This window comes from Notamacropus eugenii, chromosome 3 (genome assembly GCF_028372415.1).
Source record: "Notamacropus eugenii isolate mMacEug1 chromosome 3, mMacEug1.pri_v2, whole genome shotgun sequence".
NCBI lineage: Eukaryota > Metazoa > Chordata > Mammalia > Diprotodontia > Macropodidae > Notamacropus > Notamacropus eugenii.
Genome location: NC_092874.1, coordinates 3,450,788 through 3,478,515, shown reverse-complemented (window position 1 = coordinate 3,478,515; position 27,728 = coordinate 3,450,788). Strand labels below are relative to the sequence as shown.

The window sequence follows — 27,728 nt, the reverse complement described above, 5'->3', positions numbered from 1 at the left end:
ATGCTTGGTGATCTTTGCAGGATATGTAGTCAAAAACCGAAAGGCTGCCATTTGGCAGGGATCCCGTTAGCTCTGATTTATGGAGGTAAGATTTTCACTTTGACCTGGAACGACACTATTTGCAAGGTTTATGGAGAACAGTGAACACAGGCTTTGTGCCCTTTTTAGTTAGCAGGACAGCATTAAGTCTGGGGAACGTGACGCTTAACTGCATTAAATTCTGTGTTGGGTCAGACCTTCTGCCAAGGACAGTGCCAAAGTTAATATTAATGATTTCCTAAGAGCTTCCCTCCTGGAAAGGACAAATGCATAAGGTGAGACCTTATTCTGTGTGCAATTTTTTTTCTTTGTCATAAAGGAATTAGGCCATATATCAAATATTTTGAGACACGTACTCATTTCCGCTTTTGTAAGATATCAAAGAAATCTTAGAGAAAGGAAAAGTGAGACTCTCCCCCATGTCCTAGATTGTTGGGGCAGCCATTATCAGGGAGGAAGAAGAGGAACTTATTGCTCTCTCTATATCTATCTATGTACGTATATCCTTCCTGGATTATCTGTTCCATCCCCAGTCCTTCTCAAAGGTCTTGTTCTCCATTTGTCCATTTTAAAGGCCATTTTTAGTTTAACTGACCAATTTAATGGAGACATTTGGTATATTAATGAGGTTCTGGGAACATCATTTTCCCCTGGCCTGTACAAGGTGACAGTCCTGAAGCCTTTTATGTAGGCATTTATTTTCTTGCTCCTAGAATAGAGGAATCATCCTTTAAAACTGTACTCAATATCTCATTGTTTGGCGAAGGCATACTGACTCTAGAAAAGAAAACCTAATCACTAAGTACAAAAAAAGATGTTGAAGAAATACAAGTATGATAATAACAAGATATGTACATAGTATTTTAAATTTAGCAACATGATTTCCATATAGCTGATATTTTAATAAACATTCTTTCACTCTCTGACATAAATTTTACCTAGTCAAAGTGAATATTTTCTAGAGAGTGCTATACTGAGATGAGCTGCCATCTTTGTGACTTCCTAGGCAATCACTGCTCCCCTGAACAACATTCCCCCACAAGAGATGCATTATGTCATCCATTAAAATGTAAGCTTCTGGAGGCCAAGTGCTGGCTCACTTTTGTATTTTGCATATCAAATGTGTTTGTATCCCCTGTTCTTACACAGAGCTTGGCACATAGAAAGGACTTAAGAAACCATTTTTATTCATTTATAGATAGATCACAGGATTACAGAATTTGAGTGATCAGGTCTAAGTCTTATACCAAAGGAATCTGTACCATAACATACAAACAAGTAAGTGTTCATCCCTTCGCTTGTATGTCTCTGAGGAGAGGGAATCCACCTGCTTTCAAATCAGTCTGACCAACTTCAGGGCAGATCTAATTTGGAAGAAATGTTTTTCGTTGTTTTCTGCCCTGGTATAAAGCACAAAGTTCAACTTCCCTTGTGTTCTTCATTATGTATAATATGGCCAAATAACCCAAGACTGGTCCTTCCTCTCTATGTCAGCTCTTCCAGGTCTTGAAGATACCTGGCATGTGTACCCTTACCCTCATTCATCTCTTCACCATTACAGCCATACCCTTTTCCCTCAAATGAATATAAGTTCTGTCATCATCTTGATTGCTCCTCTCTGCACTTTCCAAAGTATCAGTGTCCTTAAACACTGGCTCCCAGGTGTGTGGAGGGCAGGCAAATTATCTCATGCACTGATCATGGAGCATATAAAGAGACAGGGATTAGATGATGACACTCATAAAAAGTTCGATGGTCAGACTCATAAAGTATTTGTCAATAGAGCTATGTCAGTGTGACCAGAAGTCTTGAGCATTGGTGTTTGGTTTCATTCTGTGAAATATCACTGCCCATGGTCTTAATCAAGGCATTGATGACACAAAAGCTGAAGGATGACAGGGAAGGATGCTAGAGAAATGACACTGGCAATGTCATAGTCAGAATCCAAACAAATCTTAACAGGTTACACTGAATAATTGGGTTATACTGAATAAAAGAAAATTCAATAAGAATACCTATGAAATGTTACATTTGAGTAAAAGAAAAACATGAACTTCCAAAGTACAAACTGGAGAATGTATGGCCAGACTGAGCATGTTATGAAACCAATCTAGGTTTTCTTAGTGGCCTGAAATTTCAACCTAAGTTGATTTTGTGATATAGCAGCCAAAAACGAGATTCTGGCCTCATTAAGAATGTCAGCAGTTCCAGAAGTATGGGGATAATAATTGCCTTGGATTTTGCCCTCATAAGACCTTCTAAATCAAGTTCTTTAAATTATATACTTTTACAGTAGATGCATATGCATACACTTCCATATACATATGTGTATACGCATATGTGCATGTTCATATGTAGATATATGTATATATTATAATATTTATATCAGGAGCATTAAGTTATAGGAGAGGAAATGTGGTAGAGTGGAAAAATACAATGGATTTGAAGTCTTCAATGTGGCTTCTAAATCTTGCTTCCTATTTGTGTGACTTTGCTTAATTCACTTCCTTTCTCTGGGGTTCCGTTTCCTCATTTGCAAAATGAGGCAGTTGAACTAGGGGTCCTCCAAGTCCCTTCCAGACTATAATTGAGGACTATCAAACTGTGTGTAGTCCTTGACTCACCAATACCACTACTAGTGCTGTATCCCAAGGAGATCAAAAAAAGGAGAAAAGGACCTATATGTAAAAATATTTATAGCCTTTCTTTTTGTAGTGGCAGAGAATTAGAAATTGAGTGGATGTCATCAATTGGGGAATAGCTGAACAAGTTGTAGTATATGAATGGAATGGAGTACTATTGTCCCATTAGAAGTGGTGAGCATGTGGATTCCAGAAGAACCTGGAAAGACTGGTATGAACTGATGCTGAGTGAAGTGAGCAGAACCAAGAAAACACAGCAAGAGCAACATGACACAATGATCAACTATGAATAACTTAGCTCTTTTCAGCAATGCAATGACTCAATACAATTTCAAAAGACTCATGATGAAAAATGCTACCCTCTCCAGAGAAAGAACTAGTAGAGTCTGAATGCAAATCAAAGCATAGTACTTTCACTTCATTTTGGATAGTTTTGTTTTCCTTTTGTTCTATTTCTTCCACAACATGGAGGAAATACATTTTACGTGGTTGCTTATTTGTAACCTATATCAAATTGCTTACCATCGTAGGGAGGAGGAAGGGGAAGAAATGAGGGAGAAAATTTGGAACTCAAAATTTTATAAAAATATGAATGTCAAAAATTGTCGTTACATGTAATTGGAAAAAATCAAACACAATTTAAAAGGGGAAGGAAAGTAAATCTCCTTCAAGTGCAGCTATGGAGTACAGCAGATAGGGTTCCAGGCCTAAAGTCAAGAAGACTCATCTGCCTGAGTTCAAATCTGGCCTCAGACATTTACTAGCTGTGTGACCTTGGGGAGGTCAGTCAACCCTGTTTGTCTTAGACTTGTAAGATGATGTAGAGAAGGAAGTAATAAACCACTCCAGTATCTTGACCAAGAAACCCCCCAAATCATGAAGAATTGGACACGACTGAAATGAGTGAACAACAAAAGTCCCTTCCAGTTCTAGAGCTATTGTCCTATAAAAAGGTTTTCTTAATATTACTTTAAAAATAAAGGAAAAAAAATAGATTCACAGAGGACCAAAAGGAGTTTCATAACTTTACTTCTATCTTTAAGGAGAGTAAAAGGGTAAAAGGCACCATCAAGGAATTTTATTAGCAAAAAAGATGGTTTTGGTGATGGGACAAAAAGGAGAGAGGGGAATGTGTTGTCTGCTAAATATATGGAAATTTTGAAAGTTAGATGCAAGATGATCTGAAAGGCACCTCCCCTACATAGTGCCATGGGAAAGGTCAACTTTCTATGTTAATAAAAGAGTTATCTGCTAATGCAGTGAGAGGTTGATTAAATAAAGAGAAAGATGGAGAAAAATGGAGGGAGATAGAAACAGAAATCTTTTGTAGTGAGAAGTAAGTGGAGGTAGGAATTGTTCACTTAATACAGAATCATAGAACATGGGGAAAGTGCAACAGAACTGCAAAGATAAACCTGGTTTCTTCTCTCAAACTGTGTGCAGGTCCCACTGAGGAAGAGCCAAAGGATGGTCAGGGTCAATGGACTATAAAATTCAGGTGAATCCTTCACATTTTCTACTTGTCCACATTCCCAAGTCACCAGGTAAGATGCCAAGTCCCCAACAAAGTCTAGGGCCAGGAGCATTGTGCTGGCTAGAGACCATAAAAAGAAAATAGAAGTGAGGGCTGAGAGCTAAAACAATACCACGCTTTTCTGTTCATTTGTTTTTACTGTTTCATTTCCTGGACTTAGATTCAAGTAGAGCTTCAGAACCATGAGGGAAGCACACAGAGTGTGGCCTCTGACTTTTGGAAAGTAAAATCCAAGAAGCTAACAGGATGGTGAAAGAGAAGTTACTTCATTAATTCTCAACGATATATATGGCAATTAAGTGCTGGCAGTATACTGAGACATTCTACTCTTTCCAACTCTATCAGCCACGAGCCCGGAAGTCACTCATTATCAAACCATCACAAAGTTTGTATGCAGGAAAATAAAGGAATCATTCCATCCTCTTATTTGCCCCCAAGAGCCATTTGCAGGCATTAATATGCCCCACTTTTTTTTTTTATTAATTTTTTTATTTTTTTAATGTTTAACAATCACTGCCATACAATTGCGATTTTATCCCTCCCCACCCACCCCCCACTACCTCCCTCCCTCCCCACGACTGCATACAATTCTGTATAGATTCTACATATACTTTCCTATTGAGTATATTTTCACTATCGTCATGCTATGTAGTCAGACTAAGATAAATGAAAGAATCCGTATAACAAATCAGAACATGATACACAAACAGATACACATACACAAACATGATCTGCTACATTATGTGAGTGACTTCCATATTTCTCTCTCTGAGTGTGGAAGGCATTTTGCCTTGAGGTCCACCATTGGGATTTTTTTTTTTTCAGAAGTTCTTGTGTTATTACAAAAATCTAAGTCTACCAGAAAAAACTCTCACACACTGTGGTTGTTGCTGTGCATAAAGTTCTCTTGGTTCTACTCCTTTCACTCAGCATCAGGTCATATAAGTCCTTCCAGGCCTCTCTGAAGTCTTCTTGTTCATCATTTCTTATGGCACAATAGTACTCCATTACATTCATATACCATAATTTATTCAGCCATTCCCCAATTGATGGACATCCCCTTGACTTCCAGTTTTTGGCAACTACATAGAGTGCTGCTATAAATATTTTTGTACATGTGGGACCCTTTCCCATTTTTATGATCTCTTGGGGATATAGTCCTAGTAGCGATATTGCTGGGTCAAAGGGTATGCACATTTTTGTAGCCCTTTGGGCATAGTTCCAAATTGCTCTCCAGAATGGTTGGATGCGCTCACAGCTCCACCAACAATGAATTAGTGTTCCAACTCTCCCACATCCTCTCCAGCATTTATCATTTTCTTGTTCTGTCATGTTTGCCAATCTTATAGGTGTGATGTGGTACCTCAGAGTTGTTTTGATTTGCATCTCTCTAACCAATAGTGATTTAGAGCATTTTTTCATATGATTATAGATAGCTTTAATTTCTTCCTCTGAAAATTGCCTGTTCATATCCTTTGACCATTTATCAATTGGGGAATGACTTGTATGATTATACATTTGGGTCAGTTCTCTATATATTCTAGAAATGAGGCTTTTATCCCCGAGCTTAGCTGTAAAAATTTTTTCCCAATTTACTACATCCCTCCGGATTTTGGTTGCATTGGGTTTGGTTGTGCAAAAACTTCTCAGTTTAATGTACTCAAAGTTATCCATTTTGCATTTCATAATGCATTCTATCTCTCCTTTAGTAAAGAATTCTTCCCTTCTCCATAGATCTGATAAATACACTATTCCTTGCTTCTCCAGTTTATTCATGGTATCAATCTTTATACCTAAATCATGTACCCATTTGGACTTTATTCTTGTGTACGGTGTCAGGTATGGGTCTATGCCTAATTTCTGCCACACTGTTATCCAGTTTTCCCAGCAATTTTTGTCAAACAATGAGTTCTTATCCCAGAAGCTGGGGTCCTTGGGTTTATCAAACACAAGGTTGCTATATTCCTTGCCTACTGCATCTTGAGTGCCAAGTCTATTCCACTTGTCTACCTCTCTGTTTCTTAGCCAATACCAAGTGGTTTTGATAATTGCTGCTTTATAGTACAGTTTAAGGTCTGGTAGCGCTAGGCCACCTTCCCAAGCATTTCTTTTCATTAGTCCCTTTGATATTCTGGACCTTTTGTTTTTCCAAATGAATTTTGATATTATTTTATCCAGCTCTAGAAAGTAATTGTCTGATAGTTTAATTGGTATGGCACTAAATAAGTATATTAATTTGGGTAGAATTGTTATTTTTATTATATTAGCACGGCCTACCCATGAGCAACTAATGTTTTTCCACTTACTTAAATCTGACTTTATTTGTGCAAAAAGTGTCTTGTAATTGTGTTCATATAGTCCCTGGGTTTGTTTTGGCAGGTAGACTCCTAAGTATTTTATACTGTCTACCCTAACTTTAAATGGGATTTCTCTTTCTATCTCTTGCTGTTGAACTTTGTTGCTAATATATAGGAATGCAGAAGATTTGTGTGGGTTTATTTTGTACCCTGCAACTTTGCCAAAGTTGTTTATTAATTCTAGTAATTTTTTACTTGAATCTCTGGGATTCTCTAGGTAAATCATCATATCATCTGCAAAGAGTGATAACTTAGTTTCTTCTTTGGCTATTCTAATTCCTTGAATATCTTTATCTTGTCTAATTGCTACAGCTAATATTTCTAGTACCATATTGAATAATAGTGGTGATAATGGACAACCTTGTTTCACCCCTGATCTTATTGGGAATGCATCTAGCTTATCCCCATTGCATATAATGCTTGCTGAAGGTTTTAGATAGATACTGCTTATTATTTTATGGAAAGTTCCCTTTATTCCTACGTTCTCCAATGTTTTTAGTAGGAATGGATGTTGTATTTTGTCAAAAGCTTTTTCTGCATCTATTGAGATAATCATGTGGTTTTTGTTAGCTTTGTTGTTGATGTGGTCGATAATGCTAATAGTTTTCCTAATATTGAACCAGCCCTGTAGTCCTGGTATGAATCCTACCTGATTATAATGTATTAATCTCGTGATAAGATGCTGTATTCGTTTTGCTAAAATCTTATTTAAAATTTTTGCATCTATATTCATTAGGGAAATTGGTCTATAATTTTCTTTCTCTGTTTTGTCTCTTCCTGGTTTGGGTATCAAAACCATATTTGTATCATAGAAAGAATTTGGGAGGACTCCTTCTTCCCCAATTTTCAAGAATAGTGTATGTAGTATTGGAATTAACTGTTCTTTCAATGTTTGATAGAATTCACTTGTGAATCCATCTGGCCCTGGAGATTTTTTCCTAGTGAGTTCATTGATGGCTTGTTCAATTTCTTTTTCTGAGATGGGGTTGTTTAAGTATTCAAATTCCTCTTCTGTTAATCTGGGCAATTTGTATTTTTTAAAATATTCATCCATCTCGTTTAGATTGTCGAATTTGTGGGCATAAAGTTGGGCAAAGTAGTTTCTAATTATTGTTTTAATTTCCTCCTCATTGGAGGTGAGTTCACCCCTTTCATTTTTAATATTAGTAATTTGGTTTTCTTCTTTCTTTTTTTTGATCAGATTAACCAAAGGTTTATCAATTTTATTAGTTTTTTCATAAAACCAACTATTGGTTTTATTTATTAATTCAATAGTTTTCTTTATTTCAATTTTATTAATCTCTCCTTTGGTTTTCAGTATTTCTAATTTGGTATTTACTTGGGGATTTTCAATTTGTTCTTTTTCTAGCTTTTTCAACTGCAAGCCTAAGTCATTGATCTCCTCTTTCTCTATTTTATTTATGTAAGCATTCAGAGATATAAAACTTCCCCTAATAACTGCTTTTGCAGTGTCCCATAAGTTTTGGTACGTTGTCTCACTATTGTCATTCTCTTGAATGAAGTTGTTGATTGTTTCTATGATTTCTTCTTTAACCCAATCCTTCTTTAGAATTAGATTATTTAGTTTCCAATTGATTTTTGGTTTCTCTTTCCATGGCCTTTTATTACATGTAATTTTTAATGCATTATGATCTGAAAAGGATGCATTGATTATCTCTACCTTTCTGCACTGGATTGTGAGATTTTTATGTCCTAGTACATGGTCAATTTTTGTAAATGTTCCATGTACCGCTGAGAAAAAGGTATATTCCTTTCTATTCCCATTTAATTTTCTCCAAAGATCTATCATATCTACCTTATCCAGAGTTTTATTTACCTCCTTAACCTCTTTCTTGTTTATTTTGAGGTTGGATTTATCGAGTTCAGAGAGGGAGAGGTTGAGGTCCCCCACTAGTATAGTTTTGCTATCAATTTCTTCCTTCAACTCCCCCAACCTCTCCTCTAAGAATCTGGATGCTATACCACTTGGAGCATACATGTTTAGTAATGATATTGCTTCATTGTCTATGGTGCCTTTTAGTAGGATATAGTTTCCATCCTTATCCCTTTTGATTAGATCTATTTCTGCTTTTGCTTTGTCTGAGATTAGGATTGCTACTCCTGCCTTTCTTACATGAGCTGAAGCACAATATATTCTGCTCCATCCTTTGACCTTTATCCTATGTGTATCCCCCCGTTTCAAATGTGTTTCTTGTAAGCAGCATATTGTTGGATTATGGCTTTTAATCCATTCTGCTATCCGTCTCCGTTTTATGGGAGAGTTCATCCCATTCACATTCACAGTTATGATTACAATCTGTGTATTTCCCTCCACCCTCTTTCCCACCATTTGTGCTTTTAACTCTCCCGTCTCCCTTTCCCTCCTCAATAGTATTCACTTTTCTCCCCCTCCTCCTGCAGCCTTCCTCTCCTTCTTTTAGCCCCCCTCCCTTTTAGTCCCCTTTACTCTTATTGCTTCTTTCCTCCCTTTTAGCCACCCTCCCCTTTCTTCCCCCTTCCCCTCCTACTACCTATAGAGCTAGTTAGGATTATCTGCTTAAGGTTATTGTTCCCTCCTTTGAACAAATCAGATGAGAGTACCTCTCAAACAATGCTCATCTCCCTCCCCTCCTTCCCTCTACTATAGTTTTGTACTTCTTCCTGTGATATAATTTGCCATTTTCTGCTTCCCCCTTTCCACACCTCCTATTACATTCCCTTCTCATACTTAAATCATATTTTTGCCATGACATCATTTACTTTATGCCTGTTCCCTCTACATATATCCCTTTTATCATAATAGCTGTACAGTTCTCAAGATTAACAGGTATCATCTTCCCTTGCAGGGAGGTAAACAGATTGCCCTAATTGAGTTGCAAGTTTTTGTTTTTGTTTTTTCCCCTCTGTTTACCTTTTTATGATTCTCTGGAGACCTGCATTTGAAGATCAAATTGTCTATTGAGTTCTGGTGTTTTGGTCAGGAAGCTCTGGAAATCCCTTATTTCGTTGAATGACTTTCTCCTTGCCTGAAATGTTATGCTGAACTTTGCTGGGTAGCTGATCCTCGGTTGGAGTCCCAACTCCTTTGCCTTACAGAATATTGGGTTCCAATTCTTTCGATCTTTTAATGTAGAAGCTGCAAGGTCCTGTGTGATCCTGACTGTGTGACCTTGATATTTAAATTGTTTCTTTCTGGCTGCTTGTAGTATTTTCTCCTTCACTTGATAGCTCTGGAATTTGGCAACTATATTTCTTGGGGTTTTGAGTTTGGGATCCCTTTCCGGTGGGGAACGGTGGATTCTTTCGATGACTATTTTGCCCTCTGAGTCTAGTACTTCTGGGCAGTTTTCCTTGATGATTTCCTGGAAGATATTGTCCAGACTCTTTTCTTCATCATGGGTTTCTGGCAGGCCAATAATTCTTAGATTTTCTCTCCTGGATCTATTTTCCAGGTCAGTTGTTTTTCCAATTAAATATTTTAGATTTTCTTCTATCTTTTCATTCTTTAGATTTTGTTTGACTGATTCTTGTTGCCTCATTGAGTCATTAGTTTCTACTTGCCCAATTCTAATCTTGATCGTATTGTTTTCTTCAGTTAGCTTTCGCATCTCCTTTTCCATCTGGCCAATTTTTCCCTTTAAGGAGCTATTTTCTCCATTTAATTTTTGCACTTCTTTTTCCATTCGACCAATTTTCCCAGTTAGGTTTTGGGTTTCCTTTTCCATCTGATCAATTTTCCCTATTAGGTTTTGAGTTTCCTTTTCCGTTTGATTAACTCTTCCTTTTAGGGAATTATTCTCTCCAGTTAATTTTTGAACTTCCTTTTCCATTTCTTCAATTTTCTTTTTCAGATTGATGTTCTCATCAGTGAATTCTTTTTTTATAGTTTTAAAATCATTGGCCAGTTTTTCTTTTATATCCTTCTTCAGACGTTCCAGGTAATCTAGTTGTGCTTGCGAGAAATTCATAGTCCCATCTGAGGTTTCAGATGGAAGTACAGTCTCAGCTCTGACCTCCTTGGTGTTTGTGTTTTGGTCCTTATCCCCATAGAAAGATTCTATGGTTTTTTCACTTTTCGTCTGCTTTTTCCGATTCATGATGTTGGCTGAGTGTTGTAGCTTTTGGTTCTTTCAGTCAGAAGATACAGATCTTTTAAGTTGAGTTGATGTTTGTCTAGGCTAAAAGCAGGCTTTTTTGTTGTTGTTGTTGTTGTTGTTGTTGTTTCCCAGATCAACCCTGGGTTTAGCTTGATAGGTGTGTGGGAGGTGTGGTCTGGTCTCAGGATATCTCCTCAGCTGGCCTGAGGCAAAGGCAAGGTCCGGGGGATGGTGATCCCAGCTTCCCTATTGTCTTCCCTTTTCCCCTGGAGGGCTGGGGCACGCCTAGAGGCTAATGCGTGTTCCCGCCCCTCCTGGGGCTCGTCTCCCGGGCTGAGGCTTGCTTGGGTCTCAGTGCGAATTTTTCTCTGCCCTGGGTCGTCTGTCCCTCCAGATCGCCTCCACCACGGTAGGAAGAATCCCCCTTTGCCACTTTTCCAGCCTCTGGTGTTATGAGACCACCCGCCCCCTTCTGCTGCTCCCACTGATCCAGGATCAATCTGGGGAAGAATTTTATGGTTCCCTCACGGTCATCGGGGGGGAGGGGAGAGCACTTACTGATCACTCCGGCATCCGAGCTCCTGGATGTTCAAGTAGTGACCCACTGAAGTCCCGTCTTTAGGCTGAAGATTTCAAAGGCTGTTGCGCTGATATCGTTGGCTCCGCCTGGCTTATCTCCTGCTCCGCTGGTCTTGCCCGCCACTCTCGGGCCCCTCGGGTCGCCTCCGCCCTGCCGCGCCGACCGCGCTGCGCTGTGCGCCGGGGTCTTACCCCCGCGGAACAGATCCCTCCCGTGGACCTTCCAGTCCAGCCTGGGCTCCGAATCTGTCAAAGTCCGTCTCCCACTGGATTCTACACCTCCAAAGTCTGGTCAGACTCTCCACCCAGATATATCCAGAGGAGTTTTTCCAGGAGCTTAGGTGAGTCGTTGCTTTCACTCCGCCATCTTGGCTCCGCCCAAGGGAGAAGGTCTTAAGCATACCTGTGACATCAGTGTCAGCATAGAACATAAAAGCCAGTGTCGATGATTATTTAACAATAGGCTTGAACAATAACAATCATGGTGAATTTTTTCTCCACTCAAATGCATAGAGATTAATGTAATGAACACTTAAGGTAACTGATTTATAGGATTGCTTTTATTGTCTTTTCCTCTTTTAATAATTTTTTTTACCCAATTACAGGTAAAAAAAATTGTTAATGTTAACCTATAAAAATTTTGAGGTTGTAATGGTAATTTAAATGGGAAGATCGTTCCTTTTCATTAAAAGGCCCATGTGGCCTGCCTGGGTCATGTGGAAGTCTAAGTCATATGGAGCCTATTGTTGGAAGAGTTTGCTGAACAGGTGGAGTGGTAAGGGGTGGAGTAGGAAGTGAATAAGAGCAGTCAGAGCTGGCGAAGAGAGCAGGCAGCAACTAGTGTGAGTGAAAGAGTTTGTCCGTGATTTTGTTAAGGGAAGCTAACAGAGGGAAGGCTTAGGCATGGAAGTGCTTCCTGAATTTTTATTGTGTACAAATTTCTTTGTTGCTATGATGAATTTGGTTTCCTAGTGTTGGAATTTGATTTTCTGGTGCTTGAATAAATGTTTTATTTCTTTTTCCATGTGGAGAGTCTATTACATTTTGGCATTCAGAACTGTTCTGGCATATTCATAGTTACCATAGGTGTGATGAATACTGCATTGGTGCTACAGAGTTTGAAATTCTCTCTCTGCGTTGCTTCTTTGCTCCATTCCTGAGATAGTAAGTAATTTGATAGAGTTTACACATGAGCAATCATGCGGAACATATTTCCATATTAGAGGTGTTGTAAAAGAAGAAACAGAAAATGAGAAAAACTGCAAAAATTAAACTGAAAATAATTTGTTTTGCTCTATCAGTTTAGAGTCTACCAGTTCTTTCACAGAAGATGGAAACTATTTTTCATCATAAGTTCTTTAGTTTTGTCTTGGATCATTGTATTGCTGAGAATAGTTAGCTCATTCATGGTTTATCATCTTACAATATTGATGTTATTGTATACAATGTTTTCATAGTTCGGCTCACTTCGTTTTGCATCAGTTCATTTAAGTCTTTCCAGATTTTTCTGAAATCATCTTTTTCATTTCCTATAGCATAATAGTATTCCATCACAATCAAATATTACAACTTGTTCAGTCATTCCCCAACAGAGGGGCATCCCCTCTATTTCTAATTCTTATCCAACACAATAAAAACTGTTATGTATATTTTTGTACAAATAGACCTTTTCTCCTTTTAAAAAAATTCTGTGTGATATAGACCTAGTAGTGGAATTGCTCAGTCAAAGGGTATGCACAGTTTTATAACCCTTCGGGTATAGTTTCAAAATCCTCTCTAAAATGGTTGGATCTGTTCTCAACTCCACCAATTGTGCATTAGTGACCCAATTTTCCCACATCCCTTCCAACATTTATCTTATTACTTTTCTGCCTTATTAGCCAGTCTGGTAGGTGTGAAATGGTATTTCAGAGTTGTTTTAATTTGAATTTCTCTAAATAATAATGCTTTAGAACTTTTTTATGTGATTATAGGCAGCCTTTATTTCATCTTCTGAAAATTGTGTTTTGATATCTTTTGACCATTTATCAATTGAAGAATGATTTACTTTCTTAAAAATCTAACTCAGATATCTATAGATTTGTAAAATAAAGTCTTTATCAGATACTTGTTGCAAATATTGTTTCCCAGTTTTCTGCTTTCCTTCTAATTTTGATCGCATTTGTTTTGTTTGTACATACAGTTACCAAAGTAATTTCCTAACTACAAGTCTGACAACATCACTATCCCTGCTTATCCCATAAATTAATTCAAATATACATCCATTACATCTTTATTGAGAGAAATGTAAACTTCTATATTGAATAATCAAAACTTTTCACAATCTGATAACTTGCTTCCAGTCTTTTCTTCCAGTCTTCTCATGTTTCATTCTCTTCTAAACTCTCTAAAACTCATCCATGTTGGCCCATTCACAACCATATGTCTATGTACTGGCTGCCTCTAATACCTGAAATACTCTCTTTACACACATATAACCCTTAGTGTTTCCCCGCTCTGGATTGCCTCAAGATTCCCCTGAAATTCCATTTTCTGTAGGAGGCCTTCCCTAGTATCTTTGCATGATAAAGCCTTCCTCCCTATAGTCCCATGCCATTTACTCTGTAAATATCTTGCATGCATCTAATTATTTACATGTTGCCTTCATCACTAGAATATATATTCCTTAAGGATAGGTTTCTTAGAATCACTACTTCTTAGCACTCTATCTGATACATAATAATTACTTTATAAATTTTTGTTGATTGATCAATTGTTCAGCAACTTCCTGAATATTGAGGTTAAATGAGACAAGTAAAACAAAACAACATCAACAAAAGGAGAAATCATATGCTCACCAAAGGTACATACAAGTATCATAGAAGATATACAGAAAAGATTCCTGAATAAAGAAAAATCCCATTTACTCTTGGTAAAGGGCATATCACTGATTGAGTCACTCTGTAAGCTCCCTATAAACTCAGAGTTGGAACCAACTATTCTCCTAGTGCTACTGTTGGGCTGGGTATAAATCAGGTAATCTTACAGCCTCTTAGGAATTAAAGTCATGAATCATTCAAATAGCAACCAAGGGGAGCACATTGGGCATGGGTAGGCTGAGAAACACTGAAATCTCTGAGTCGTTCAGGAGAGATAACATAAAAGATGCCATCAGAGAGATGTGTAATGGAAAAAGAGGAAGGTCAGTCAGGTATTAATAAGGAGCACTAGCTTGGTGACAGCCCATGTGCTCTCTTAGAATCTCTACAATGTCAAGAAATCAGGAGCAAGGTCCGTGACACACTCTATGAGTGGACTCATAGAGGAAGACTTATGAAAGAACATGGACAATATTCAAACAAGATGTGCCATATTCTTTACGACAGAGGGAAAAATATACAACATGGAGATTACAGGCCAAGCTAAGTATCCAATGAAATGTCCACGCAGATTTAGAACAACAGATTGATCCCATTTTTACTTCCTTGGAAATGATGCTGGAATTTGTAGGTCAACTTATTTTTAACTATGTAACCTTAGGTAAGCCAAACCTCTATAACACTGTTTCCCCATCTGTCAAAGGGTGTAGTCTCTTCAATATTTGAAACTCTTTCAGTTCTAAATACTGAATATATAAGATATATCCAAGCTTATCTTCACAACAATGATGAAAATAAATATCCTCTTCTCCATTCTCTTTGACAGTCCTCTTCCCACAAAAAGACCCACCCAACTCTCTAAAGCTTCTGCAAGCTGCTTAGTTTCCAGTTTTCAGCCTGTTTAAGAATACATACTTTTAGTATTATGTAAGTAATTCTTCAGAATGCATTAGAATATTTTTAATTAAAAATAGTTATTTCATGGGGCAAATCTTTCTGGCCACTTTCTATAAGAATGATGAAGGATTAAGCACATTGGCAAAGATGACTGTCTCGTTAATATTCCCTGCAAAGCTACAAAGGTTTTTATCACAAAGCATTTCTCTTTCACTTATATCTTTGGAGGAATTAATGATTATTGAAATAAACTAAACTGAAAATATCCCACCATGCAGAAAGTTCTGGTCACCTGAAATCAGCACATTGGTGTCTAGGGATGTCACTAATCTAAATGTAAAGTCTTTGGAAAATCAGTCGATTGTCTTATATTGGAAACACTATGGATTTTCCCTTCACTTTCATCTATACTGAGGGAGCAGAAAATAAAAGCCCACTCTGCATGCACATCTTCTCAGGATTGCTCTTGGGCATCATTTTCCTTTGGGGTAGTCATGATTCTGGAAAGTTCTATTCTTGTGCAGAAGAAGAAATGAGTCCTCATGAACATTAGTGTTTTCAGAAGTGCTGGTGCATTCCTTCATTCTCCTTAACCCACCTCAAATGATGCCTACTGTTTGTTTGTTTTTTTCTCCCTGCTTACCTTTGTATGACTCTTTTGAGACCTGCGTTTGAAGATCGAATTTTCTATCGAGTTCTGGCCTTTTTGTCAGGAAGTTCTGGAAATCTCTCATTTCGTTGAACGCCCATCTCCTTGCCTGAAATGTTATGCTGAACTTTGCTGGGTAATTGATCCTTGAATGTAATCCAAGCTCCTTTGCCTTACAGAATATTGCATTCCAATTCCTTTGATTTTTTAATGTAGAAGCTGCAGGGTCCTGTGTGATCCTGACTGTAGCTCCTCCATATCTGAATGATTTCTTTCTGGCTACCTGTAGTATTTTCTCCTTCAGTTTATAGTTCTGCAGTTTGGCTACAGTTTGGTGTTTTTAGTTTGGGATCCCTTTGAAGAGATGAACAGTGCATTCTTTCTGGACAATTTTGCCTTCTGGATCTAGGACTACTGGGCAACTTTCCTTGATGATTTCTTAGAAAATACTGTCCAGGCTCCTTTTTTCATCATGGCTTTCTGCTAGGCCAATAATCCTTAAATTTGCTGTCCTGGATCTACTTGTCAGGTCAGTTGTCTTTCCAGTTAGATATTTTACATTTTCTTCTCTCTTTTCATTGTTTAGATTTTGCTTGATTCTTTTTTTTTTCATTTTTTCTTTTTCTTATATTTATTTATTTATTTATTTATCTTAAGTTTTCAATATTCATTTTCACAAAAGTTTGTTACAAATTTTCTCCCCATTTCTCCCCTCCCCCTACCCCAAAATGCCGAGCATTCTAATTACCCCTACCACCAATCTGCCCTCCCTTCTAACATCCCTCCCTTCCCTTATCCCATCTTCCCTTTTGTCCCGTACAAAAAGATAAATTTCTATACCCCATTACCTGTATTTCTTATTTCTCAGTTGTATGCAAAAACAATAATCAACAGCTTTTCCAAAAACTTTAAGTTCCAACTTCTCTTCCTTCCTCCCTTCCCATCATCCCCATTGGGAAGGCAATTCAATATAGGCTATATATGTTTAGTTTTGCAAATGACTTCCATAATAGTCTTGTTCTCTAAGATTATCAACATTTCCCTCCATTCTATACTGCTCCCCGTTTCTTCTATTCTCTCTTTTGACCTTGTCCCTCCCCAAGAGTGTTGACTTCTAATTGCTCCCTCCTCCCACTGCCCTCCCTTCCATCATCCTGCCCACTCTGCTTATCCCCTTCTTCCCCACTTCCCTATGTTGTAAGATAGATTTTCATACCAAAATGAGTGTGCATTTTATTCCTTCCTTTAGTCGAATGTGATGAGAGTAAGCTTCACATATTCCCTCTCACCTCCCCGCTTTTTTCCTCCATTGAAAAGTCTTTTCAATCACTTTTAGGAGAGATAATTTGCCCCATTCCATATCTCCCTTTCCCCTCCCAATATATTTCTCTCACCCCTTAATTTAATTTTTTTAGATATGATCCCTTCCTGTTCAACTCACCCTGTGCTCTCTGTCTCTCTTTCCCTATATGTGTGTGTATATGTATGTGTGTGTGTATGTGTATAATCCCACCAAGTACTCAGACACTGAAAAAATTTCAAGAGTTACAAATATTGTCTTTCCATGTAGGAATATAAACAGTTCAACTTTAATAAGCCCTTTATGATTTCTCTTTTCTGTTTACCTTTTCATGCTTCTCTTTATTCTTGTGTTTAAAAGTCAAATTTTCTTTTCAGCTCTGGTCTTTTCATAATGAATGCGAGAAAGTCCTCTATTGAAAGATCATTTTTTTCCACTGAAATACTATACTCAGTTTTTCTGGGTAGCTGATTCTTGGTTTTAGTCCTAGTTCCTTTGACTTCTGGAATATCATATGCCAGGCCCTTCAGTCCCTTAATGTAGAAGTGGCTGGATCTTGTGTTATCCTGATTGTATTTCCACAATACTCAAATTGTTTCTTTGTAGCTGCTTGCGATATTTTCTCCTTGATCTGGTAACTCTGGAATTTGCCTACAATGTTCCTAGGAGTTTCTCGTTTTGCATCTCTTTCAGAAGGTGATTGGTGGATTCTTTCAATATATATTTTGTCCCCTGGTTCTAGAATATCAGGGCAGTTTTCCTTGATATTTTCATGAAAGATGATGGGTAGGCTCTTTTTTTGGTTATAGCTTGCAGGTAGTCCCATAATATTTAAATTGTCTCTCCTGGATCTATTTTCCAGGTCAGTTGTTTTTCCAATGAGATATTTCACATTATCTTCCATTTTTTCATTCTTTTGGTTTTGTTTTCTGATTTCTTGGTTTCTCGTAAAGTCATTAGCCTCCATCTGCTCCATTCTAATTTTTAAAGAACTATTTTATTCAGAGAGCTTTTGAACCTCCTTTTCCATTTAGCTAACTCTGCTTTTTAAAGCATTCTTCTCCTCTTTGGCTTTTTGAACCTCTTTTGCCAATTGAGTTAGCCTATTTTTCAAGGTGTTATTTTCTTCAGCATTTTTTGGGTCTCCTTTAGCAAGTTGTTGACCTGCTTTTCATGATTTTCTTGCTTCTCTCTCATTTCCCTTCCCAACTTTTCCTCCACCTCTCTTACTTGATTTTCAAAATCCTTTTTGAGCTGCTCCATGGCCTGATACCATTGAATATTTATTTTGGATGTTTGGGATACAGAAGCCTTGACTTTTATGTCTTTCCCTGATGGTAAGCATTGTTCTTCCTCATCCATAAGTATGGGGGAAGATTTCTGTTCACCAAGAAAGTAACCTTCTATAGTGTTATTTTTTTCCCTTTTTGGAGCATTTTCTCAGCCAGTTACTTGACTTTTGGTCCTTTTTCAAGTATAGGGTGCACTCTGGGCATCTGTAAGATCTCAGTTCCGTCAAGGTGGCACAGTCAAGTATTTACACTGGTCTGGGAGCAACAAGAAACTTTTATGCCCAGAATCTGTGAGTAGTAGAGTTTACTCTCCACAGCCACCTGGCCTCCAGTTCCACCAAGCCAGCACTGGGCGGGGTCTGAGATTCAAATAAGCTCCTCAATTCCCCCAGAAACATTAGGTGGATGCAGGCCTGCTACACAGGGGTGAGGTAAGAATCAGCTACTCATTTCCCCCAGGGGTTTTATGATCCAGCAATGGATGTGGACTGCTATGGGAGCTGCTGCCACCCAATGCAGCCTCTTTTGCTGCTGCCTGAGGCCAGAGATATGGGATAACCTTACTCTCTTCTCATACAGTTGAAAAAACCCTCTCACTGACCTTTGGCATTTGTGGTTTGAGGGATCTGAACACCGACGCTACTGCTTCTGGGGATTCTGCCCCCGAGGACTTCTCTGGACCTCTTCCCAGAACTGTGCCACCGTGGCCAAGGTTGGTCTATGCTCCACTCCACATCCAGGGTGGCAGCCTTTCCTGTTGGCCTTTCAAGTCACCCTCCCCTGGAGGTTTTGTAGCTTCTGTTGCTCTAGAATTTGTTGAGAGTCTTTCTTCACAGGCATTTTGTGGGCTTTGGGGGAAGAGCTAGTATATGTGCGTCTTTCTACTCTGCCATCTTGGCTCTTCCCCCCTGATTGATTCTTGATATCTCATAGGGTCGTTAGTTTCTATTTGCTCAATTCTAATTTTTATCAAATTGTTTTCTTCAGTTAACTTTTGCATCTCCTTTTCCATCTGTCCAATTATTCCTTTCACAGAATTATTTTCTCCAGTTATTTTTTGTACTTCCTTTTCCATTTGTTCAATTTTCCTTTTTAACAAGCTTCTCTCTTCGTAGAATTCTTTCTTCATACTTTTAAAATCATTCATCAGTTTTTCTTCTATTTCCTTATTCAGTTCTTCCAGGAGAGCTGTTTGTGCATGCAAGCACTGCATAGTCCCTTCTGAAGTTTCACATGGGAGTACAGTCCCAATACTGACCTCTTTGGTATGCATGTTTTTGGGGTCTTTGTCCCCATAGAAAGATTCTTTGGTCTTTTCCTTCCTCCTTTGCTTCTTGCTCAGGATGGTGAGGCTTTGTCTGTTTTGGCCTCTAGTTATTTCAGTTAGAAGCTGGAGAATCTGGTGTTGAGCTGCTGATGTGAGAGAGAAAAGGGCAGATGCCTTTTTTTCTTTTGCTTTATGTTTCCCTGAATTGGCCCTGGAGCTAGCTTGTTAAGTGTGGTGAAGGGGTTGTCTGCTCACGGGAGATCTCCTCACCTGAGGTAGAGCAAAGACAAGCTCAGCACTTGGTGATTCTGGCTACTCTACTGTTTTACCATTTCCCCTGGAGAGCTTAGGCTAACCTGGGTCCTAGTATGACTTTCCAACCCCCTGAGGATCCTCTCCTTCTGGTTCACCTCTGACAGAGTAAGAGGAATATTATTTAGCGATTTTCCTAGCCTCAGGTCCTCGAGACTGTTTGCACCTTCTGTTGATCCCACTGATCCAGGATTTTTATGGGGAAATATTTTATGGTTCTTTTGAGGTCAATAAGGGGAGAGGGAAAGAGCATTTACTGGTCACTCTGCCATTTTGGCCCCCAGAAGTTCAAATAGATGACTTACAGATGTTTCATCTGGGGACTGAAAGTCTGAAGAGGGGCAACGTCTAATACCTGGGGCTCAGCGGCTGTCACTTGTTTGTCTTCTGCTGTTCTCCTGGCCTGGGCTGCCACTCTGCCCTTCGAACATGCTGTCACTGCCTGAGACTGCTGCAGGGTTTTTCTGCTTGGCGGAACTCCGCTGTGTGCCTTGGGCTCACCCCTGCAGAACAGCTCCTTTCTATCTACCTTCTAGTCTGTATTAGTCTGTGAATCTGCCGCAATCTGTCTCCTATTGGATTCTGCATCTATAAAATTTGGTCAGATTCTCTTTTCAGAGGTATCTGAAGGAGTTTGTCTAAGAGCTTAGGTAAGTAATTGCTTTCACTCTGCCATCTTGACTCTGCCCTCCCAGTATGAATATTCTTGAGAAAAGTTTATTTATTGAATTTAAGAATTCCTAGCACCTTGGTATAACTTAGTTTCATTGAGTTTTACTCTGGACTGAAGAGAACAGGTCTTATGAAAGTGTTGGCTATTTCATGTGAGTGGCATTGCAAAAACAAAGAGGCAGAAAGTCTGAAAATAAGAAGGATATCCATAAATTGATGAATCACTATTTAAATGATGACACATGAATGTGGTAGAATCTGATTGTTCTTTAAGACATAAGGGAAGAGATTCCAAGGATATATGGAAAGACTTATGCAAACTGATGCAGAGTGGAAGGAACAGAATTGGAAGAACACTTTATATTAGAATGTCAATAATGCAGAAAACGAACATTTTGAAGATTTTTTGAATAACCTGTTGAAATGACAAGTATCTTAAGAGTTTATCCAATAACAACATTGTCATAAGACAAATTACTTTAAAAGTCATAAGAACTATGGTCAACAACATGATCGTCCATGATTCCAGAAGACTAATAATGAAATAGGAAGCAAATAGACCTGTGTGAGTATTGACATGTGTAAGTTGTATGTATGTAGAAAACGAGATAATTTGCTTTCATTAATTGTGCATATTTGTTAAAAGGAATATGTTAGTCTTCTACCTTTTTTAATAAAAATGGAGAAATAAAAACAATGTGTAGTTATGTAAAAACATGTTCCAAATCGTTATTGATAAGAAAATGCAGATTAAAACAATCTTGAGATATTATTTTACACCTTTCAGATTGGGTAAAATAACTTAAGGGGAAAGTGACAAATTTTGGAGGGCTGTGACCCTAATTCATTATTGGTAGAACTGATCTGACCATTTTGTAGAGCAATATGGAATTATGCTCAATGAGTTAGCTAACTTGACAATACCTCTTGACCCAGCAATACTATTTCTAGGTCTGTTTCCAAAGATGATCTGGAAAAAAGGAAAAGAACCTCTATGTTCTAAAATGTTTACAGCAGCTCTCTTTGTAGTAACAAGGAGCTGGAAATTGTAGGGATCACAATCAATTGGGGGAATATCTGAATAAGTTGTGTTATATGACTGTGATGGAATACTACTGTTCTATAAGAAATTATGAGCTTAATGAATTTAGAAGAAAACATGAAAAGACTTGTATGAAATAATGAAGAATGAAATAAACAGAACAAAGGGAATGTTGCACATAGTAACAGCAATATTATTTTTAAGAACAGCTTAAAGTTAATAAATCATTTTGACTGTTATAAATACTTAAATTAACTGCAAAGGAAATATTAAGAAAGACACTATCTGAATCCAGAGAAAGAACAAACAGGATTATGTATAGACTAATTTTACATATATATATATACATACATATATATGTATATACATTGATACATATGTACATACACATATCTATTTGTGTGTAATGGCAGCCATCTTTGATGGGGGAAGAAAAAAACAGGAAAAAATGATATTTACATGACAACTTTATCATGTATTTTAAAAGGAATAGCAACGAAGTAAAATTAATAGTACAGTGACCTCATCTGAAAATACATACGACATTCCATACCTATAGGATCTCCTAGTCCTTATTTAAAAATATATGTATAAATATACTTGTATATATGTATATATATATGTGTGTGTGTGTGTGTGTATTATATATGTGTATGTGTATATATATAATATATATATATATGAATAGAACAAGTATTTCTACAACAAAGTACAATAAAAAAAGGATGATTGTACATGAAATCACAAATTCACTATCATAACTTCCTGTTTCCTTTTTAAAAAGAATGCTTGTAAAGATGGCTATGTTCCCACATCCACCAGTGGAATTCTCCCTCTCATACCTGCCTTCCTATGGTATGCAAAACTAAGCAGCAGGAGGGTCATTTAATAGCCTCCATGCCATCCATGGTCAATTTATAACCATCCAATAGCTTCTTTCCCTATTCTCCCCTCTGCTTCTCACTTTCATTTAGTAGCTCTCAGAAACCAGGAATGGTGAGTTGATCCCTGGATTTGGAGTTAGGAGACTTATGATCACCTTTCATCTAGGACACTTCTTAGTTGAGTCACCTTGAGAAAATCAGTCATTCTAAGCCTGAATTTCTTCTAAATTTAGGGAGCTAAGTGATGTAACGGGAAATAGGCTGGATTTGGAATAAGGACAACCTGATTTTGAATCTTAACTATGTGACTGATATCAACCTTGGTTTTCTAATCTGTAAAATCGAAGTAATAATACTAATGCTTATCACACGTGGCTGTTATGAAAGTCAAATGAAAGAACACATAAAGCACTTTGTAAACCATAACCTGCTATAGGAAGTCTGGCTTACATTAGAATAATTGAAAAGAGGATTGCATTAAGGGTGCTGTCAATACTGACAAAGTTAATGTAGTTTTTGTGATACATCTACTGAAGAACATGTGAATTTGGAGAAAAGAATATAACAATCCAACAAATTCAGAAAAATGTCCTTAGAACACAGACCTGCTATTAGTTCATTTAAAAATGAGGACAAATAGGTACTCCAAAAAAGGAAACCTTCTTAAGATCTTTTCTGGTAAGGTTTCAAGGCAATCTACCCTTTCCCACTCTGCCCCCCCTCGCCTGCCATGACATCTCACTGAACCCAGGAGAGGGAAATCTCATTTCCCTATGGGACACTGGCAACTGAACGATCAGATCAAGGCCAAAGTGGCTGACTGGAGTTGTTCATTAGTGCTCATGTGGAATGCTGCAATTTAGTGTGGACATTTGTAGCTAAGAATTTCATCAGTTCATTATTAAGCTAATTTGGGTTGCTCCATTTTAAACTACATTGTCTACTTTTTGGCCCCAGGAAGAAGACTCCACAACAAATTCTAGGCAGAGGAACCAAGTGCAACAGATTTTGTATCCAAAAATAGGATTTCTCCAGAAAAAGCCCCTCTTCTCTTTCTCTCAGAACACACTTGCTTGTATTGACCACCACACTGACCTTCCATGAGACTGGTCAGAAGAACTAATTTATCTGGTGGGTACAATTTGTCTGTAACTAGGCTGCTGCTCTGAAACTCACTGCTACCCAACCAGGAAGGGTTAATGAAATCTGCTATAAAAATATCATATTGACCTCAGGTGAGCCAGAGACTTGCAGGGAATTCAGGATATAGTCTTGGCCTTAAAGGATCGCATTTCCTGGTCTCAAACACAGGAACATAGAGTGGTTTGTATTCTCAGAGCCACAAAACCAAGTTTAAGTACAACAAACAAACAACAACAACAACAACAACAAACAGATTTTACAAGAGAAGTAAAAGTCCCTTTGTCCCCTGGTACCTGTTCCTTTCTACAGAGCTGTTTTTCTTTGGGGTCATCTTGAGGGCTTATACCTTAAGAGTTTATCAAAACTAACAGCCCTGGGAAAGATGGAATGATATAGGTGCCACATATTAGGGAGCAGACTCTCTGAAAGTTGAAGATTTAGGGAAATTCAAAATAAAAAGGTCCAATATCTTTAAAACTTCACAGTTTTTTAATCTCCTTTTGTCTCATGGTTTGCTTTTGTCCCTGAAAAGGGGAATGAAATTTCCTTGATTGTCGACTAATGGGATAACTCAGTTTTCTAAAAATAATTATTCCCCCAGATTTATGTGCCTTTCGCAGACATTGTGAACTTTCTGTCAGCAATCATCCTGAGCTTCTCATTCTCTGGTTCCCACTGGGGTTTCTTTATTGTTTAATTGTGGCTCTGGTAATAATGAGGTTAGTTCCAACATTGCTAGGACCTTCTATTTGCCGGCTACAGGTAGCTTTCAAAAACACTTTGCATCTGCTCTTCTCAGAGCATGTCTATGGAAATCAATTTCTCTAATGAATTGTTTTCTCTAAGTCAAAGGGCTATTTTCTCTTACTAAAATGGTGGGGGAAAGAGAAAGGTATTATATATTATCACTCTAAAACAGTTGACTTCTTTTGTTTAACTTTCATGTGAATATTATTATCAATATGAAAGCAGGAATTATGAGATCAAAGGAGAGGGTGTATTTAAGTATTTTTTCAAACCTTAAAGCATTAAATGAAACAAACAAAACTACTTGCTCTCAAGCACGTAGCGAGCACGTCTAATTGGCCATTTAGGCTAAGGGAGTGGGTGTATGGAAGAAAGCCTCAACTTTCTGAAGACAGAAATGGAGTGACAATAGCATGTCCAACCTGAGGAAGTGGCCCTGCCTTTCCCTTCTCTAGGTCAAACACTGGGCATGGAACCTCTGCAGCCGGCTCTTTGGAAGGAAGTGACAAAGTCTGTACCCTTGTGGTCCATGAAATAACTGCCTCGTTACTGTTCCCATTGTCCCTGAGAATTCAACTTCCTGCCAACTGTGCCTGATACCCCCTTTCCCATAAAGGAAACAGCTGGGGCTAAGTGTTTCCAGTGAGATCTGGACTCTGAAGAAGGGATGGCGATGAGCACAGGTCCAGAGGGTCAAGAATACCAACTAGTATTCATTATACTGGACTTGAGAGCTAGGGGAGAAGTCTCTCATTGGTCTTCCTCTACTTTCCTGTGCTCTATTCAATGACCTGGAGTGGGACGAGCAAACTTTTCCCTTACACATTTCTAGAAGTTGCAGACGCAGTTGAATCAGGAACTTCTCCCTACTCATGAGATGTGGTGAGCAAGTGGTTTAGGAGGTTGTTAGTCAACTAAAATCTTATAAGTGCCGACTATGTGCCAAGCGCCATGCCAAGTTCTGTGATGGCTAGAGATAGATTGCACCATAGAAGAGCATGTGACCTATTTTCTTTCATTTCCCCCTGGTTCACTAAAGTATGTGATCACATTACTTTTGTACCTGAATCCTATGGATAGCAGAAAGCTGGAATGAGAGAAAAGAAAGCACAGGTCAGTGGAGAGACTATATGCTTATGAGCTATTTATGGACAGCAGACTAGGGAGCATTTTGTAAAGAAAGCATTGAATGTTTTCCCTGCCTGGGGAATGCTTTGACATATTCTACTCCTCTAAAAAAGAAAGTCTGAAAAAATATTGTGTCTACTGAACAATCCATCAGTGGGAACCAGTGAATCATATGACTGGACATTGACTATTCAGCACTGAAAAAAAAACACAAAAGATTTTGATCACTCGTTCACTTATTGACTGGAGATGTTCAGGTTTTATTTACCAAATAATAGGTTAGACCTGTATAAGTGACTTCATTGAAAAAAAAGCATCAAATAAAAGCCCACATATCCCAGTTTTAAGGTTTGTAGGTAAGATGGTGTAATGGCAAGTAAGATGGGATCTTTTTGCTGTTTTGCTTTAGTATAATCAGGAAGTATAGTGCCTCCATTTGAATGTGACAAGGGTCTGGAAAGAGTAGTAAGAAGGTCAAGGCTTTTTGTTAATGAGGAACTGGCTCTCTAGGGATGTGATGCCCTCTGGCTTCAAAAAGTGAGTAAAGACTCTGAGGGTGAGGTTTTACTTTGGGACTTAGTTTTTGTAATAAGGTTTGAGTGTCAGATGGGGATTCTGGGGAGCCCCTAAGGAGTCCCCTGGCTTTGAGAACCCAGATGCTCTTCTTTCCTCTTTGGTATGGATACTACATCTGTTGATTACTTTGGGTTTCAGGGTATTGACTCCCCTGAACTAGGTGAATGATAGATGTGCTTGACTAAAGGACTGATACATGTGCTTGATTAAAGTGATTTTTAGCCCCTCAAAAGCTGTCTTTCCTTTGATGAATGCAGATCTAAGAACCTGTGATAGTAGGCCCCTCTGTGTTTGTTGTGGTACTTCTTGATACAGATGGGTATTTCTTTGTTATTTATTAACTTCGAATCCATTGCTTAAACCAATCTTAAATTCCTTGGTCAGAAGGTACAAAGGAGGATGTATACCTCTCAGTTATCCTTTTAAAAGTCTAAAAACCTGATTAAATTTGTCATGCCTGATTCCCACAGCAACCTCAGCCATGATATCGTCAACCTGTTATTCCTTTCTGTTTGTTCTCATTTAAGTATTATCATAGAGGATGGATGGAGTCCAGCATTTTAGATGTTTGGCTTCAGGGTATAAATAATAGGAGGTTGATCCTCATTCCCTCTATGCCACGTGGGCTATTCATGTCTTAAAGAAGACACTTGAACAATGTCCCATTTCAGAAATATGATCCCAGGTCAATGCAACGCTGCACAAACATCACTCACCAACTGGAGACCCAGAGGATGGAGGCAGGTACATTTACTCTATTTAAGATGTAGTTTTCATTAGAAAGAATTATGCCTAGTAACTAGAAGAACCCCGATAACAAGGAATAAAGAGCCTTTTGGTTTGAGCAGAGGTCATGCATATTCATAAATGTGATTTCACGAAGTATCCATTTTCATCAGAGGTTGTGGCTGGGGGTGTCTTTTCACTGATATTTCAGTTCTCCAGTTACACAGTACTTCTATCCTGGTGAACATTCCTTTAGATGCCACAGATAACAATCCCTGGATTCCTTTGTGTTTGGACATTGAACTTGATCCCCAAATGTCCAATGTTGGGATGTGGAGTAAATTACAGGGTTGTTGACATTCCATGGACACAGCTTTGGGGGAAAATCTGTTCTCCCCTTCCCCACATCCCATGTTCCTAGAAGGCATCAGAGAAGCATTTCAGTAAACATCATTTCTTGTCTTGTACTGGGTTGGTGTTTTATTTTTTCCTTAAATTTTGGCATTTATATAATGCTCTAAAGTTTGGAAAATATTTAAAATCATTATCTCATTTGAACCTCATAATACCTCTACCTGACGAATTTACATGTATGTGTTCTCATCATCACTAAATTCAGTATGTCCCTCACTCATTTCATCTCCTTAATCCTAGGATTCCCTCCAATGTCTTTGTCTGTTAAAGGCATCACTATCTCCCCAATGAAACAGTGGCATAATTTCAGAGTAATGTTTGACTTGTCCCTCCATGTTGCCCCCATGTTCTGTCACCACATTCTGCACATTCTAACTCTATATAATCTTTCTCATTTTCTCCTTCTACAGTCACACAACCCATGACCTTCAATCAGATTCTCCTCACTTCCTGCTTGGACCATTAAAAGGACATTCCAACTGGATTATTGGCCATCAGTCTCTCACTTCTCTGATCTATCATCTATATACTAGCCAAAATGACCTTCCTAAAGACTAATTAAAGACATGTTAC

At 38.2% G+C, this 27,728-nt stretch overlaps 1 long non-coding RNA gene across 3 annotated transcripts; it reads left to right on the top strand.

The window, feature by feature from the left end:
* LOC140531046 (uncharacterized) lies at positions 1-27,728 on the top strand. Of its 3 annotated transcripts, none has more exons than XR_011976247.1 (4): positions 1-85; positions 4,125-4,225; positions 4,376-4,600; positions 27,566-27,728. It is a non-coding gene; the product is annotated as an uncharacterized lncRNA (long non-coding RNA). The 3 variants fall into 3 exon arrangements; XR_011976246.1 differs by lacking the exon at positions 27,566-27,728 and adding an exon at positions 169-314 and having other exon boundaries at positions 18-85; positions 4,376-4,641; XR_011976245.1 differs by lacking the exon at positions 27,566-27,728 and having other exon boundaries at positions 4,376-4,641.